The sequence below is a fragment of the Phyllobates terribilis genome, unplaced genomic scaffold (genome assembly GCF_046119375.1).
Source record: "Phyllobates terribilis strain yellow unplaced genomic scaffold, ASM4611937v1 Scaffold_7__3_contigs__length_470593459, whole genome shotgun sequence".
NCBI classification, from domain to species: Eukaryota; Metazoa; Chordata; class Amphibia; order Anura; family Dendrobatidae; genus Phyllobates; species Phyllobates terribilis.
In genome coordinates this window covers 342,486,156-342,503,296 of record NW_027362767.1, presented here as the reverse complement: position 1 = coordinate 342,503,296, position 17,141 = coordinate 342,486,156, and the positions used below count along the sequence as shown (strand labels likewise).

Below are 17,141 nucleotides of genomic sequence, written 5' to 3'. Positions count from 1 at the left end.
AAGACTTTTTATGGATATCTTTGAGAAATGGCTTTCTTCTTGCCACTCTTCCATAAAGGCCAGATTTGTGAAGTGTACGACTGATTGTTGTCCTGTTGACAGACTCTCCCACCTCAGTTGTAGATCTCTGCAGTTCATCCAGAGTGATCATGGGCCTTTTGGCTGCATCTCTGATCAGTCTTCTCCTTTTTCGAGATGAAAGTTTAGAGGGACAGGCTGGTCTTGGTAGATTTGCAGTGGTCTGATACTCCTTCCATTTCAATATGATCGCTTGCACAGTGCTCCTTGAGATGTTTAAAACTTGGGAAATCTTTTTGCATCCTAATCCAGCTTTAAACTTCACCACAACAGTATCTCGGACCTGCCTGATGTGTTCCTTGGTCTTCATGATGTTCTCTGCACTTGAAACAGAACCCTGAGACTATCACAGAGCAGGTGCATTTATACGAAGACTTGATTACATACAGGTGGATTCTATTTATCATTACTAGTCATTTAGGACAACATTGGATCATTCAGAGATCCTCACTGAACTTCTGGAGTGAATTTGTTGCACTGAAAGTAAAGGGGCCGAATAATATTGCACGCCCCACTTTTCAGATTTTAATTTTTTTAAAAAGTTTAAAATATCTAATAAATTTAGTTCCACTTCACAATTGTGTCTCACTTGTTGTTGATTCTTCCCCAAAAAATTAGAATTTTATATCTTTATGTTTGAAGCCAGAAATGTGGCAAAAGTTAGAAAAGTTCAAGGGGGCCAAATACTTTCACAAGGCTCTGTACATAGGAAATAGCAGGATAGGGAGAAGTATATGGAATATAATAACAAAGCTAATTACAAAAGTGCAAAGAGCTTAAAGATATATATGTATAAAAGGCTTTATAGATAATGGACCACCACTTTAATTCTACTCCATATTAATTTTATTGCTTTAGAAAAAGAAAATTATAAGATTTTGATTAGATAGTACTGATAAAAAGAGATGTTAGAATAAGCCTAATACAAAGTAGTAACTAATCAATATTAGCTGCCGCAGTAATTATCCCACCAAAATGTCACTGGGGTAACTTTGTATTAGACTTCCGTTCTCCATCGAGCCCAAACTCTTACAACCTTCACTTCACCTAACACCAGGCCTATATTCACATACTATAGTCCTTGCAAAAACAGTGCATCTCTCACGAAGCGTTATGCAGCCACCAACTCATTTCAGGAGGGCAGCAAAGAGTGATGAACATGTAGTATATCAGAAAGACGTGTCCAGAAGCACATAGGTCAGAGTCACAACTTTGTACGTGACCTGTATCCAAGGTCCAGATATCTAGCAGGCCAAGTGCACACTGCATCCAGTCAGACTGTGTCGCTGCTAGTACCACAGCTTTGCTACGTCTGATTTCCATCCTTTGGTTGTCTCTATCTGTGGGACAGCCAATGGACTGGAAGTGGCCCATGGGTCCTTATTTTCCTAAGCCTTCAATATAGAAAGGAAATATCCACATTAAAAAATAACCTATTACTTCTTATACAATAGCACCCACTGCACACCAAAACAGGAGTTTTCTGTACTCCTTGCCACCCCTATATAGAAGAGAAAAGCAGAGTGGTCCACAGGCTTCTTTCCATCTCATAAAAGGGGTTATCCAGGACTATTTTGTTTATTTCTTATAGGTCTAAGAACTTACAGGAAGGTAATTGACAACAATCTGTCTGTTCTGTTTGGCGTCAATCTCTGCCAGCTCAGAGCAGTCATGGACCACTCCTGCCGGCAATGCTACAATTTTTGAAGATGTCATGGAAGCAGCTGCTTCTCTTCCGGACTGCTCTATCGATGGGGCATCACTGCCGATGTCATGCCGATTTACAACCGGCTCCCTCCTGACTGCAGGGATCCAGTTGTCAATCCACATGGTGTTGGCAGTCGCACCCTGTCGATAAAGCAACCCAGAAGTGGAAGAGCTGCTCTGTTGATATGAGGTCAAATGACGGCTCTCAGCCAGCAGTAGGTAGGCAGTTAGCAATTACCTGCCTGTCTGTTCTTAGCCCCACGAGAAAGAATAAAATAGTCCTTGATAACCCCATTAAGGCCATGGCTCCTCTATCAGTATTTGGTCAGTATTCGGTCAGTATTTTTTTCTCAGGAGTGGGAGTTAAAACCAGGTGAGGAACAATTAGAGAAAAAGTATAATAGAAATAAGTCACCAATTCTGCATTTATCACCCACTCCTGGTTTGGTCTCTCACTCCTGAGAAAAAATACTGACCAAATACTGATAGTGGGGCCATGGCCTAACCATGACACTGTGAAATGATGTCTGCTGTTTTTAAATCTATGTCAAGTGTAAACACAATGTTTTTCATTATATGTAGTTACTTAAAGGGTTTGTCCTGTTTTAAGTTACAAGTCTGCAATCACTCTGTGTGACTGCAGACTTGCGAATCCTCACATTGCGTACACTGCACACTGTGAGGTTTCTCCAGTGCCAGTGCCGGAAGCAGTGGGAACGTGACCGCAAGTTTGTGATTTACTTACTTGCGGTCACAAGAAGACTATATGGGCGCAGACTCGCTCAATGCAAATATCTTGAGCGAGGCCAGACACAGTCTAGTCGGAATGTGCCTGGAAGTATGCGAATTGCATACATGCATTCAAATGATCTTTCTTTCCGGGTGCCGACACAGGAGAATCCTGACAGCGCGCCATGCACATGATGTGAGGATTCACAAGTCTGCAGTCACTTACAGTCAATGCCGACTTCTAGCTTAACAATGGACAACCCCTTTAATGTCATGCATATTATTTTATGTTATATATCATTTTTTAACCATACCCTTTTTAACAAAAACAAACAAATGGTGGTATTGATAGTTGATGTCTTAAAAAAAAAGAATTAGTCAGTAAGTAGAATTTCTACGTTTCTCCATATCAAATGCTACGGCATATAGGCAATTTGCTCTTTACGTGTGCCCACCCCCACTCTCTTCTTTATGTATGTGTCATTGGCAGCTTCTGTAAGCTGAGAATATAATGTAACTCTTTACAGCCCTGAACTTGTGTGACGTAAAGAATGAATAGCTGGTAGTTTCCCTCATTGCTGTACATTAGTCCACATTATTAAGGCTTCTGCAGTATATTTAGATTGCATGTATGACCTGAGACAATCAGCATTGTTTATTGCAATACTGACACTATGCCTGTATTGATCCCCTCAATCACCCTCACTTGTTTCTGATTTAATGGACTCCATAAACTATGGGCTGTCAGCAAAATCTTTTGCACAAAGGTATTAGTACAGAGATTTTAACTGTGAATAATTACCAGTAATATTCGCTGTAGCTCAATTTGGTACTAAATATTTTACATCAGTTACTCTCCATTAGCTGCAGACTAGGGATATGATCAAAGCTGGAGTGCAGAGGATGATTCTGCAGAGAAGAAACACTATGTTATAAGAACAAGAATCACAAAATATTTTATTTTCCAACTGGAACAAATCATTTTCAAACAAACCAATAACATTCAGTAATTTGCATATGTAATACTCTTATGTATCTATGATTTTCTGTGAAACTACTGTGGTTTTATTGCTCAGACTGTACATGTACATGCAAAATATAAGGGTCACAATGTGTTTCTGAGTGGTCAAATGCGGGAAGGAGTCAGACACTCACAATTCACATTGGTTCTGTATCTTATGATAATGTCATGGTTGCATTTTTAAAGGATTATTCCCATTTTAGGAAATTATCGCATATCTGGTAGATCATTCACCATCAGACTCTGTATGAATGGAGGTCTTCTTTAGGATAATATTTTATGCAGAGTATTATCTCTGTGCAAACAGAACCCAATATATCCTGAATGGTACAAAGACTGTAGCGAGCAATGCTATTAAAGCGTTATTATTCCCATCTTTATAAGTTATCACTTATTCATGGGATAGGAGATAGCCTGCTGATCAATGGCAGTCCTACTGCTGGTACAAATACTGATCCTGAGCACTGATCGAGCAATGGCAACCATCTCCCTTTAAATGCTGCTATCACAGATTGATAGCGGTGTTAAAATGGTTAATATCAGCAATCAGAGCTCAGCTCCAGACACTGCTGTTATACGAAAATGCTGACTATGTAGTGCGAAGGGAGCTAAGGTCCTGAGCCTCTTCCACACTTGTGGACCCCAGTCACTTTGCAAAAAGGGGTTAAGCAATGGTTCAGAGCAAAACATATATCTGCAATTAACCCCTTTAAAGCCCAGGATGTACTAATACGTACCTGCGCCCTGTGCTTTAAGAGCTGTGCGGGCATGATCGCCGCCTGGTGTCAGCTGATTGTCATAGCTGACACCCAGTACTATGTGCTGGGAGCGGTGCCGCACCACTTTCGGCACATTAACCCCCAGAATGCTGCGATCGAAGTCGATTGCAACATTCCGGAGGTAAGCCCTGGTACTCACCTCTTCCCCGGCATCCCGCGCTGACTGAGGTCGGGTCCCATGGTGGTCATGGTGACCGAGATGTCGTCATGACAACATCCGGGTCACGAGACAACTGGAAGATACTTTGATCATGTGCAGTGCACGATCAAAGTATCTTCTGCCTCTGCTGTGCTGACATCCTGTATAGCACTGGATGATGCTCCATCCCTATGCTATCCTGGCGATCAGAGTTAAAAAAGTGAAAGTCCCATAGTGGGACAAAGTAAAAAAGTAAAAAATGTGTTAGAAAATAAAAAAGTAAAAAAAAAATTTGAAAAATATAAAAAAGAAATCAAAAAAATATTCCCCCAAAAATAAAAATGTAATGTACCCATCAATAAATATTATTTTGAAAAAAAAATAAAATAAAAGTACACATATTTGGTATCGCCGCGTCTGGAATGACCTGATTTATAAAAGTATCCCACTTGTCCCTTTAGTGAACACGGTAAAAAAAAGGCAAAAAACGATGCTTTATCATCATACCGCCAAACAAAAAATGGTATAACACGCGATCAAAAAGACAAATATAAATAAAAATGGTATCGCTGAAAACATCATCTTGTCCCGCTAAAAACAAGCTGCCACACAGCTCCATCAGTAGAAAAATAAAACAGTTACAGCTCTCAGAATAAAGCAATGCAAAAAATATTATTTTTTCTATAAAATAGTTTTTATTGTGTAAAAACACCAAAACATAGAAAAACAATATGAATGTGGTACCAGTGTAAACGTACTGACCCGAAGAATAAAGCTGCCTTATCAATATTACCACATGCAGAACGGCATAAAAAAACAAAAAACAATTCCTGAATTGTTGTTTTTTGTTTATTCTGCCTCCCAAAAATCAGAATAGAAAGCGATCAAAAAATGTCACATGCCTGAAAATTGTACCAATAAAAATGTCAACTTTTCCCGCAAAAAACAAGCCATCACATGACTCTGTCAGCCAAAATATGGAAAGATTATACCTCTCAAAATATAGCGATGCAAAAACTAGTCTTTGCAAAAAAAAATGTCTTTTAGTGTGTGACAGCTGTCAATAATAAAAGCCGCTATAAATCTGGTATCGATGTAATCGCACTGACCCGTAGAATAAAGTCGTCTAATCACTTATACCACACGAGGAACGGCGTAAAAAATGAACACTAGGGTTACGGTTGGACTAAAGGTAGTGTTATGCTAGGGTTAGGGTTGTGCTAGGGTTGGGGATGTGGTAGGGTTGGGGTTGTGCTAGGGTTGGGGTTGTGCTAGGGTTGGGGTTGTGCTAGGGTTAGTGTTGTGATGGGGTTTGGGATTTTTTCTAAAGTAAAGAAAAAATAAATGATGACGATATGGCGACTAGTGTTGAGCGCAAGTGCTCGCTACTTGAGTTTGCATCAGGTGCTCAGGTATGCACCAAATATCCCAGGTGCTCGAGTGACATGATAGAGTCTCCGTCCCATATGCTTCGCAGCCAAAAAAACCTAGCAGGGATCGCCTGCCATGCACGAGCGATCCCCGCATGTTTTTTTGGGGTGTCTGACAACTGTGAAACATGCAGGGTGGGGACTCTAGCATGTCATTTGAGCTCCCGCGATACATGGTGCATACCTGAGTACCCGATGCAAACTCATATAGTGAACACTTGCAATGACAACTTATTCAATATGATGACCTAATGTTATCAAATTCTGTGTCGTACCTCTGGGTTCAAAATGTTCACTATACCCCTTGATAAATCCTTGAGGGGTCTAGCTTCCAAAATGTAGTCAATTGTGGGGGGTTTCCACTATTTAGGCACATCAGGGGCTCTCAAAACGAGACATGGCATCCGCTCTCAATTCCAGCCAATTTTGAGTTCAAAAAGTCACACCGTGCTCCTTCCCCTTTGAACCCTGCTGTGCGCCCAAACAGTGTATTTTCCCCACATGTAGGGTATCAGCATACTCAGGGGAAATTGCACAAAAGTTTTTGCGGTCCATTTTCTCCTCTTACCGTTGTGCAAATAAAAAATTTGAGGCTAAAACATAATTTTTGTGGAAAAAGTTTGATTTTTTTATTTTCACGGCTCAACGTTAGAAACTTCTGTGAAGCACCTGGGGGTTCACTATGCTCACCATACATCTAGATAAGTTTCCTGAGGGATCTAGTTTCCAAAATGGTGTCACTTGTGGGGGGTTTCCATTGTTTAGGCACATCAGGGGCTCTCCAAACGCAACATGGCATCCACTAATTATTCAAGCAAATTTTATATTCAAAAAGTCAAAAGGCGCTCCTTCCCTTTCGAACCCTGCCGTGTGCCTAAATAGTGTTTTTCTCCCACATATGGAGTATAAGCTTACTCAGGAGAAATTGCACAACAAATAACTTGGCGCAATTTCTCCTGTTACCCTTATGAAAATGCAAAATTGACGGCTGAAAAATATTTTTGTGGGAAAAATGTGAAAATTTTATTTTTATGGCTCAATGTTATAAACTTCTGTGAAGCACCTGGGGGTTCAGGGTGCTCACATCACATCTAGATAAGTTCACTGTGTGGTCTAGTTGCCAAAATGGTGTCATTTGTGGGGGGTTTCCATTGTTTAGGCACATCAGGGATTCTCCAAACGCAACATGGCGCACACTAATTATTCAAGCAAATTTTAAATTCAAAAAGTCAAATGGTGCTCCTTCTCTTTGGAAACCCTGCTGTGCACCCAAACAGTGATTTTCCCCCACATATGGGGTATTGGTGTGCTCAGGAGGAATTGCACAACAAATTATGGGGTCCATTTCATCCTGTTACTCTTGCGAAAATAAATAAATTTTAATTTAACCTGAAGGGTTAATAAACTTCTTGAATGTGGTTTTCAGTACCTTGAGGGGTGCAGTTTTTCGAACGGTGTCACTTTTGAAGCCCCTCAAAGTCGCTTTAAATGTGATGTGGTCCCTAAAAAAATGGTTTTGTAAATTTTGTTGGAAAAATGAGAAATCGCTGGTCAACTTTTAACCCTTATAACTTCCTAACCAAAAAAAATTTGGGTTCCAAAATTGTGCTGATGTAGAGTACACAAGTGGGAAATGTTATTTATTAATTATTTTGTGTGACCTATCTCTCTGATTTAAGAGCATGGAAATTCAAAGTTTGAAAATTGCAAAATGTTCACCAAATTTCCGTTTTTTTAACAGATAAACGCAAGAGTTATCAAAGAAATGTTGCCACTATCATGAAGTACAATGTGTCACGAAAAAACAATCTCAGAATCAGGGGGATCCGTTGAAGCATTCCAGAGTAATTACATCATAAAGTAACAGTGGTCAGAATTGTAAAAATTGGCCAGGTCATTAATGTGTAAACCACCTTGGGTGGTAAAGGGGTTAAAGGGAATCTGTCATCAAGATTTTGCTACCTCATCTGAGAGCAGCGAAATGTAGGAAAAGAGACCCTGATTCCAGCGATATGTCACTTAGTTTACTGGGTGCAGCCGTTGTGATACAATCAGAGTTTGTAGATAAAACATGTAGCAGAGCTCAGAATGCTAACCCCACCCAAAAGAGGTTCTCTATGTACATTGTCTACTGACAATGAGCTGCTTATAAGAGAATTGGGTCGGACAACTTACCACCAGGCAGTGATAATCTCCTGGTGATAAAACATTAATTATATGAAAACAACAGCACATAGCTTAATAAAGCTGAAATCTGTGTCTCATCCCCTACCTCCTGCTGTCCTCAGATTACATAGCAAAAAGCTGCTGACAGATTCCCTTTAAGGATCTTGTCTGTGCTTCAAGTCACTGTTGTCCGAGCAACAATAATCACTTGATAGGTTTCATTTAATACCTTAAATTGCAATAAAACTTGTAGAATGAGAGAAACGGGTCTTCTTGTTTGTCAAAAATAAGTTGGTATGTTTCCATCCCCTAGTGTATCTTTTTCTCTGTACATTGTATTTTATTCTACACTGGCCTAGTTACAGCTTTTGCAATTCATGTGTGCTTAAATAGGACCTGTCTCCTGATTTATGCTGCCAAAACTGCAAGATCGCAGCTCGGTATATTTCGAGTGTTTCAGAGAAAATGTACTTTAAAGATGCAGCTGTGGACCATAACCAGGGACCAGACTAGTTCAGTGCTACTCCCCGAGCAACAGATGATTGGCAGGTCTTTCCCATAGTATATTTTCTCTGAAACACAAGAGTATTTCAGAGGATAAAATTACCGGTCCGGCATTGAGCAGCAAGGCTCTGATTCATGCTGCCCGAAGTTTGGGCAGAGATTAGAGTAATGTGTGTAACTGAGAAAACATTTAGTATCTATAGAATTTGCATTACAGATAAAACAAATTTCAGACCTTTGTGAATTGGCTGAAGGTATTCAGAGCCTAGTGAATGTGCTTTGCAGAAGAAGAAAGCTGTGGTGGAAGTTACAAGGAGAACCAACAAGAAGGCAGAAAGAGGTAGGCCTAAAGTGTAAAATAAATGACCAGTAGGGCAGGTGCAAACAACTACACTGTGTTCCAAATTATTATGCAAATAATATTTTCTCAGATTTTCCCAAATTACCTATATGAATTGCAGTCATTGTAATTTTCCAGTCAAATAACAATTAGAGTACAATTGAAAGGTTTTTGTAAAAACTGCCAATGATAACAGTATATTTTTTAAAAAATAAAACACTCAAACTGCACTCAAAATGCATGTTCCAAATTATTATGCACAGCAGAGTTTTCAACCTTTTCATTTTAATAAAGAACAAAAAAAATGGTCATTTTTGAAATTATAAGCATTAGCAGGTTATTACAAACTGAAATCAAACTGCTGCTGCTGGCTCCTCCATCTCCTCAGCCCCCTCCTATGCCTGACCGCCCCCTCATGCGCCCCGTGTGCCTGAGTGTGCATCGTGTGCCTGAGCGCGTCCCCTCCTGCTACCCCTATGCCTGACCGTCCCCTACGCCTGACTGTCCCCTACGCCTGACCGCCCCCACACGTGACTGCAGAAGGTTACACCAAGCACTCACACACACACACATGTACACTCACACTATAATAAAGTTTTGATTTTTTTTTTTTTTTACACACGCACACAGCACACAAAATGTCCTGCCCGTCCCGCTCATCCCAGTCTAGGGCGTACTCATCTGAGGAGGCTATGTCAGGTTGGTGTGTGTGTTGTAGTGTATGTGAGGTTGTGTGTGTGTGGTGTATACACTACACTATACCACACCGCACACCAACCTGACATACACTACACAATTTGTGAAGCACCTGGGGGTGCTCACTATGCATCTAGATAAGTTCCGTGGGGGGGTCAAGTTTCCAAAATGGGGTCACTTGTGGGGGAGCTCCAATGTTTAGGCACACAGGGGCTCTCCAAACGCGACATGGTTCCAATTTGTTAGCGGACACCATGTCGTGTTTGGAGAGCCCCTGTGTGCCTAAACATTGGAGCTCCCCCACAAGTGACCCTATTTTGGAAATTAGACCCCCCCAGGGAACTTATATAGATGGGTGGTGAGCATTTTGAACCCCAAGGTGCTTCACAAATTAATCCGTAAAAATGAAAAAAGAAAATTTGTGTGGAAAAAAAAATACTCTTTCATTTTTATGAATCAATTTGTGAAGCACCTGGGGGTTCCAAGTGCTCACTATGTATCTAGATAGGTTCCTTGGGGGGTCTAGTTTCCAAAATGGGGTCACTTGTGGGGGAGCTCCAATGTTTAGGCACACAAGGGCTCTCCAAACGCGACATGGTGTCCGCTAACAAATTGAATGGAAAATCGGCTCAAATATGTTCAAAATTTTGGCCATATTTTTGATTTTTTCACAAATAAACGCGAATATTATCGACCTAAATTTAATACTAACATAAAGCCCAATATGTCACGAAAAAATAAACTCAGAATCGCTAGGATCCGTTGAAGTGTTCCAGAGTTTTTACTTTGTAAAGGGACACTGGTCAGAATTGACAAAAATGCCAAGGTCTTTAGGGTCAAAATAGGCTGGGTCCTGAAGGGGTTTTAAAAACCCTGCACTAAGGATTAGTGTTGTTCAGTGTTGGGACCTGCTAGAAACATAGTAGGAAAGCTGGGCGGGCGTGTGAGCACCTGAACCCACGCCTGGTAAGGTTTTGCACCCATTAGGCTCTGAGCGGGTCGGCGCGGCCGTTGCCCCCGGCAACCGTTGTTATGAACTTGTGTTAACCCGGCTGAGAACTGGAGGACTTTCTGTTTACCTGTAAGTTTTGCTGAATAAAAGCTGCTTATGTTGGTCTTGCTTGGGTCACTGCCTCAGTTACTGCACGGTGTGAACACCGCCGCCCTACAATATATATACACTGTATATAAATTGGGTATAAACAAAAAAGCGAAGAGCAACCTGTACAGAAATGGTATATAAACACAAATTATACTTGCAAAAAAGTAAGATCTCCTTTATTATTATTTTGTATTACATATAATAAAGATTTGAAGATAAATAAGACACATAAGGGAGGTGACAGACACAGCAGGAGGAGACAAGATGGATTGCATACAAGTATGTGCTGACCAAGTGAAGTGTCAGCAAACATAAAAATATATAAAAGTTACAATGGTATCTAGTATGGACAAATCAAATAAAAACGACAAAAAACACATTCAAATAATCAGTTACACGTCCTATATTTAAACAATGTAAATGTTTCTTTAGTAACAAAAAACACTAAACAAAACAAATAAAAACTTTCTAGATTGCACACATTGAGCTAGAACTTCTTTCCTAGGCCAAAAATTGGCACTGGGAAACAACCAGTAACAGGCATGATAACCAATAGAGCCATGTAAAAGTGGTGGCTATCTGATGTAAGTTTGAATGGACTGTACCCTTAAAGTCACGTTGATTAGTATTCAGTAAAAAAAGAAAAGTGCAATGTACATGTACAGACAATGTATAATTACCGGTAATCATGTATGTGCAAGAAAAAATTATGCTAAACAGTTCACTATTCAATAAAACACCTATATCTATTACAGCAATAATAACCAAGCTGCTAGATGGGAATAGATTCCAGCTTAATGATTAAAGATACACTTTATTGTTAAATATGAAAAAAAATAGCAAAAAGATATTGCAAGAAGCCTCCACTGAAAATAATTTCTTTCCAAATCAGACAATGTGATTTTCAGGATTTGTTTCAATCAAGGTCTGACAGATTGCCCTGCGGTCACAACCCACACCAGCTGGATATGTAACTAATAACCAAATGCTAACACAGACCTACCGCACTGTACCACCAATATAGCTGATTCAACCGCATTAGAGATTATAGCCTATATGTACATAGTTTGTAACAGGATATCATTATAGCAGAGTGCTGAAAAAGTCATCAAAGTGTGATAAACTTGAAAGGTTGTATTTTTGTGCACATAAGATGCAAACAATAGTAAGGCTAATAATCCTAAAAAAAAATCCCATATAATATGTAAAAAAAAACTACTAATGCATCACACCAGGTATGCTGAAGGTAGAAAAAACACAAACGGTGTATGGTGCTAATCCTACACACAGTACAGGAAATGTAAGCTCAAAAAAAGTACAAAGCATTTAATACTCTATGCATTTCTCCTAAGAATCGGCTTATTAGGAGCCACATACTATATAACTTCCTAAAGTGCAAAATGCATAACCAATAGGTCATTTAGCTTATGGAGATTGTGATGGCATTCTTGATAAAGTGCCTTGTGCATGCTCCTCAACAGGACATCAGTGACATTATTGATAAAGTGCCTCATGCATCCCCTGGATAAAATGTCCAAATCAAGGTGGAAGCATCGCCAAATGTCAGTATAGAATATTAACCCCCATGTAGTAGCATGTCATGGCTATTTAGACTATTTAGTGCTGATGTATCACACGCATATCGGATAGCAAAAATATTTAAACACAGGTTGTAATGTAACAAAATAGGTAAAAAGCCAAGGGGGGTGAATACTTTTGCCAGTCACTGCATATGGTGTTCTGTATGTACGAATCCAAAAGTAGTGTGGTTATCTGTTTTTGACAACTGTTTGACATCCATCTGAATGTGCAGAATTAAAAGAAAAATAATTTGCCTGTGCAACTTTTTCAATTGATTAGTTTATATGAAAAGCAAATCAATAGTGTTTATGTGGTCTCTATTGGTCAACATGAGAAAACCAGACACGTTTAGCTCATTTTGCATTTCTTTTACCCATGGATCATTTATCAATGCAGAAAAATGTTCGGATAGCACTCGGACTGAAAAGACGCTCATCAGAACGTAGTCTAAGGCTATGTGCCCAGTTTGCGGAAATAAAGCATATTTTTTACGCTTCTCCCTCGCAGTAAAAACACATGCTGATTTTACATGCGCTTTTCCCGCCAGGTAGAAGCGTTTGTGAAGCGTCTTTGCATGCATTTCTGCATGCGGGTTATCAAGCGCTTTTCCAAGCGATTTTAGCATCACTTGGAAAAGTACTTGACAACTTGTTCACACTAAATAAATCCATGCAACCGGCATGGATTCATAGTAGTGTGACCAAGTTAGTTAAAAAAAAGAAAAAGAAGGGCGAAAAAAAAAAAAAAGTTTATACTCACCTTCCGATGTCTTCCCGGTGTTTTGCTGCTCCGTCCGGTGTCTTGCACTGCTTGTGGTAGTGTGAAGGACCTGTGGTGACGTCATTGAGCCATATGATGGGTCACATGACTCAGTGACGTCATGGCAGGTCCTTCACATCAACGCGAATATTGCAAAACACCGTCCCGGAGCAGACAAAACACCGGGAAGACATCGGTAGGTGAGTATAAACTTTATTTTTTATTTTAAATTCATTTTTTACAGTTTTCTATGGTACCCAGGTCTGGATGAGAGTCTTCTCTCCTCCAGACTTGGGTACCATCCGCACATAGAAACGCATAATATCCGTGTGTACAAATGTACTGACACGGATATTATGCGTTTCAATGCAAGTCAATGGCGGCGATTACGCTGCGTGTCCGCAAAATTAATGGACATGCTGCGGATTTTTGAGCGCAGCATAAACGCTGCGGAAATATCCGCAACATGGGCATTCAAACTGCGGCTTGTCATTGGGGACCATGGGGGGTGGATTACCAAGCGTTTCCCAAGCGTTTATGCTGCGGAAATTGCGCAGCATAAACGCTTGTAAAATGCTACGTGGGCACACAGCCTAAGACTACGTTCAGTCCAAATGTGCACAATGGACTGCACATTGACAGATAACTGGCTGATATATGTTAATATGCAAGTCAATGTGGACTGACAATTCATGTGTAAAACAAATTGCACTAGTCTTGTCCATTTTGAGAACAAGACAGAGCCAGCTTCAATAGCATATATGGCTTTTGTGCCTGCCCGTGACCAGAGGTTCCTTTTCTAGGTATGAGCAGACCCATGGAAGTTTAAGTTCTGGTAGTAAAATTAATGCAGTGCATAGATAGCACACCTCATTTTAGAAATATTATGGATACTTTCTTTTTCAAATCTTTTTATCATTTAAATCGACTTTTGATATCACTTGGATCAAAGGCGGACAAAGAAAAATAAGGCCTCCTATGCAAGAATATCGTATTGGCTCTCTTCAGTGCAATAGATTCTCAGATTGCAGAACCTGCTTTGGAGGTAGAAATGGGCTCCCTTACTTCTTTGGCCTCTATGCCAGTTGCGCAGGTTGCACTCATGGTATCCCAATGACAGAACAAGAGAAAACAAGCTGTGTAACCCTTCAGCACCTGTAGAGAATTTCCAATTATCTTTGTATAGATGACGCTAGCCATAGAGTGGCTGAATTCTTTCTTCAGTCTCTTGATGACTCTCTGAGGAGAGACAAAAAATGCTGAAGGTATTTTTACTTTTCTATTTCAACGTTAGAAGAAAATAGGTTGAACTAGATGAACGTGTGTCTTTGAAATTCTTACTATTTTACTGTGCTTTTTCAGAAGAGTGTATCTTTAAAGCACACAGGCTTTAGTTACCTCTCTTTCTCAAGAGAACAATATGGGAACAAAAGAAAAATCTGATTTTGTAGCATATTCTTCATTATGTTCCAGAAGTAAAGCCACAAAGGGTGGCACAGTGAGGGTCCTCTTTTTGGCACTGCTTATTTTAAGCTAGGGAAATCCTCCTAAACAATTTTATTGTTGTGAAAAATATTAATGGCTGCGTGAGAAATTTTGGAATTTGACTGTTGACTATTTTCGGTCTATCAATGATACAGAATTCATGACAGTTAAGGAACTTTTCACTCAGAAAAAAGTTGAGTGGCTTCAAGAAGCCCTCCAATCTATATTTTATTTATACTAAATCTGTGTATATGTGCATGAGTGTGTATTTTCATTAAATCCAACCTAAAACCTGTGCTCAATGACGACATTGGGAGGAGCTGTGATAATGTCAGTATGAGTAAATGTATATGGGGATGGCAATAATGGAAAGCTTCTAATTGGAGTTTGTTACAAGCCTCCTAATATAGCAGAACTGGTAGAGGATAAAATGCTGCAGCAAATTAAAAATGCAGCAATTAGTAATATGGTCCTTATTATGGGTTTTTTTAACTTTTCAGATATTCAATGGGACAAAGAATCTTCTGGTTGTGCTAAAAGGTACACGTTCTTATCCACAATTCAAGACAATTGCCTAGCTCAGAGTTTAGATGAACCAACCAGAGGAGGTAATCTGCTGCATTTGGTATTGTCAAATAGACCAAATACAATTTCAGATCTTCAGGTCCAGGAGCATTTGGGATACAGTGACCATAATATGATAATTTTCAATCAAACATTCAAAAGGGGAAATGCAAAAACCTTGAGATTTAGGAAAGCTGATTTCAACTAATTAAGGGAAGAGCTTAATCGTGTAAACTGGGACCATGTCATGGTAACTGGGGATACCGAACATAAATGGGGCATGTTTAAGGAAATACTACTAGAATCCAGTAGAAAAATTATACCCTCTGGTAATAAAATGTCCAGGAATAAAGAGAAACCATTATAGATAAATAAGACAGTACAAAGTTTAATAAGACAAAAACAAAGGGCATTCAAAATTTTGAAGGCCAAAAATACAGAAATAGCATTTCTGGAGTATAAAGATCTAAATAAAAAATGTAAAAAAGAAATCAAGCTAGCAAAGTTAGCTATAGAGAATCAAATCACCAGCGATATTAAACTAAATTCCCAAATATTTTATAAATATATCAATGCCAAAAAGAAAAAATCAGATGGCATCGGCCCCTTAAAAGATGATAATAACAAGATAATTATAGAGGACAATGAAAAGGCTGAGATATTAAACAGGCACTCTTCATCCATGTTCACCAATGAACCGTCTTTTCCAGGGATCTTTCAACAGGGCAAAAATCAAAGTTCACCACCTGATATAACTAGTTTAACACAAAGAGAAGTACGCCTACGTCTGAGCAAATTAAACATTGACAAATCCCCCGGCTCAGATGGCATTCATCCACGGCTACTGAGGGAATTGTGCTCAGTATTTGACAGACCACTGTATCTCATATTCTTAGATTTTTTTGTAACAGGGGTGGTGCCACAGGATTGGAGGATTGCTGATGTGGTACAAATATTTAAGAAAGGTAAGAAGTTGGATCCAGTTAACTACCGTCCGGTAAGTCTGACATCAGTAGTGTGCAAAGTTTTTGAGGGTGTTATAAGAGATGACCTGCAGAGTTATATCGCAGAGAATAAAATAATAAATAATAATCAGCACGGATTCATGAATAATAGGTTGTATCTAAGCAACAGGTTGGTTTCAATGAGGAAATAAGTGGAAATCTGGATGTTGGTATTGTGGCTGATGTGATTTATCTGGACTTTGTAAAGACATTTGATACTGTACCACATAACAGCCTTATAGTGAAGCTACAGAAGCATGGACTTGGGGAAACTATATGCAGATGGGTAAGGAATTGGATAAATGACAGGAAACAGAGAGTCGTTATAAATGGTACGTTCTCTAAATGGGATATAGTCAGCAGTAGGGGCCGCAGGGATCTATGCTAGAACCGCTTCTTTTCAACCTCTTTATTAATGACCTTCTGGATGGGATTGAGAGTAAAGTGTCTGTCTTTGCTGATGACACCAAACTATGTAGGATATTAAAATCTGATTTTTACATTACAATATTGAAAAAGGATCTGGATAAGATGTCTGAATGGACAAACACTTGGCAAATGAGGTTTAATGTAGATAAATACAGAGTAATGCACCTAGGACGGAGTAATCCTATTGCTGCATATATATTAAATGGGAGTATACTCGGGACTACAGAACAGGAGAGGACTTGTGTATTCTGATTACAAGTAAGATGAACAGCAGTACTCAATGTCAAGCAGCATCTACAAAAGCAAACACGATTTTAGGGTGTATAAAAAGAGAGATCCCAACGTACAGTACAGACCAAAAGTTTGGACACACCTTCTCATTTAAAGATTTTTCTATATTTTCATGACTATGAAAATTGTACATTCTCATTGAAGGCATGAAAACTATGAAATAACACATGTGGAATTATATACTTAACGAAAAAGTGTGAAACAACTGAAATTATGTCTTATATTCTTGGATCTTCAAAGTAGCCACCTTTTGCTTTGATGACTACTTTGCACACTCTTGGCATTCTCTTGATGAGCTTCAAGAAGAAGTCACTGGAAATGGTTTTCACTTCACAGG

The 17,141-nt window shown here is 39.3% G+C and overlaps 1 long non-coding RNA gene across 1 annotated transcript in view; it reads left to right on the top strand.

The window, feature by feature from the left end:
• Window positions 1-8,313, top strand: part of LOC141154809 (uncharacterized) — a 29,504-nt gene extending 21,191 nt beyond the window's left edge. The window contains exon 3 of the long non-coding RNA XR_012247482.1: window positions 7,625-8,313. This is a non-coding gene — a long non-coding RNA (uncharacterized lncRNA). The remainder of the gene's footprint in view (window positions 1-7,624) is intronic.
• The last annotated feature ends 8,828 nt before the right edge of the window (window positions 8,314-17,141 follow it).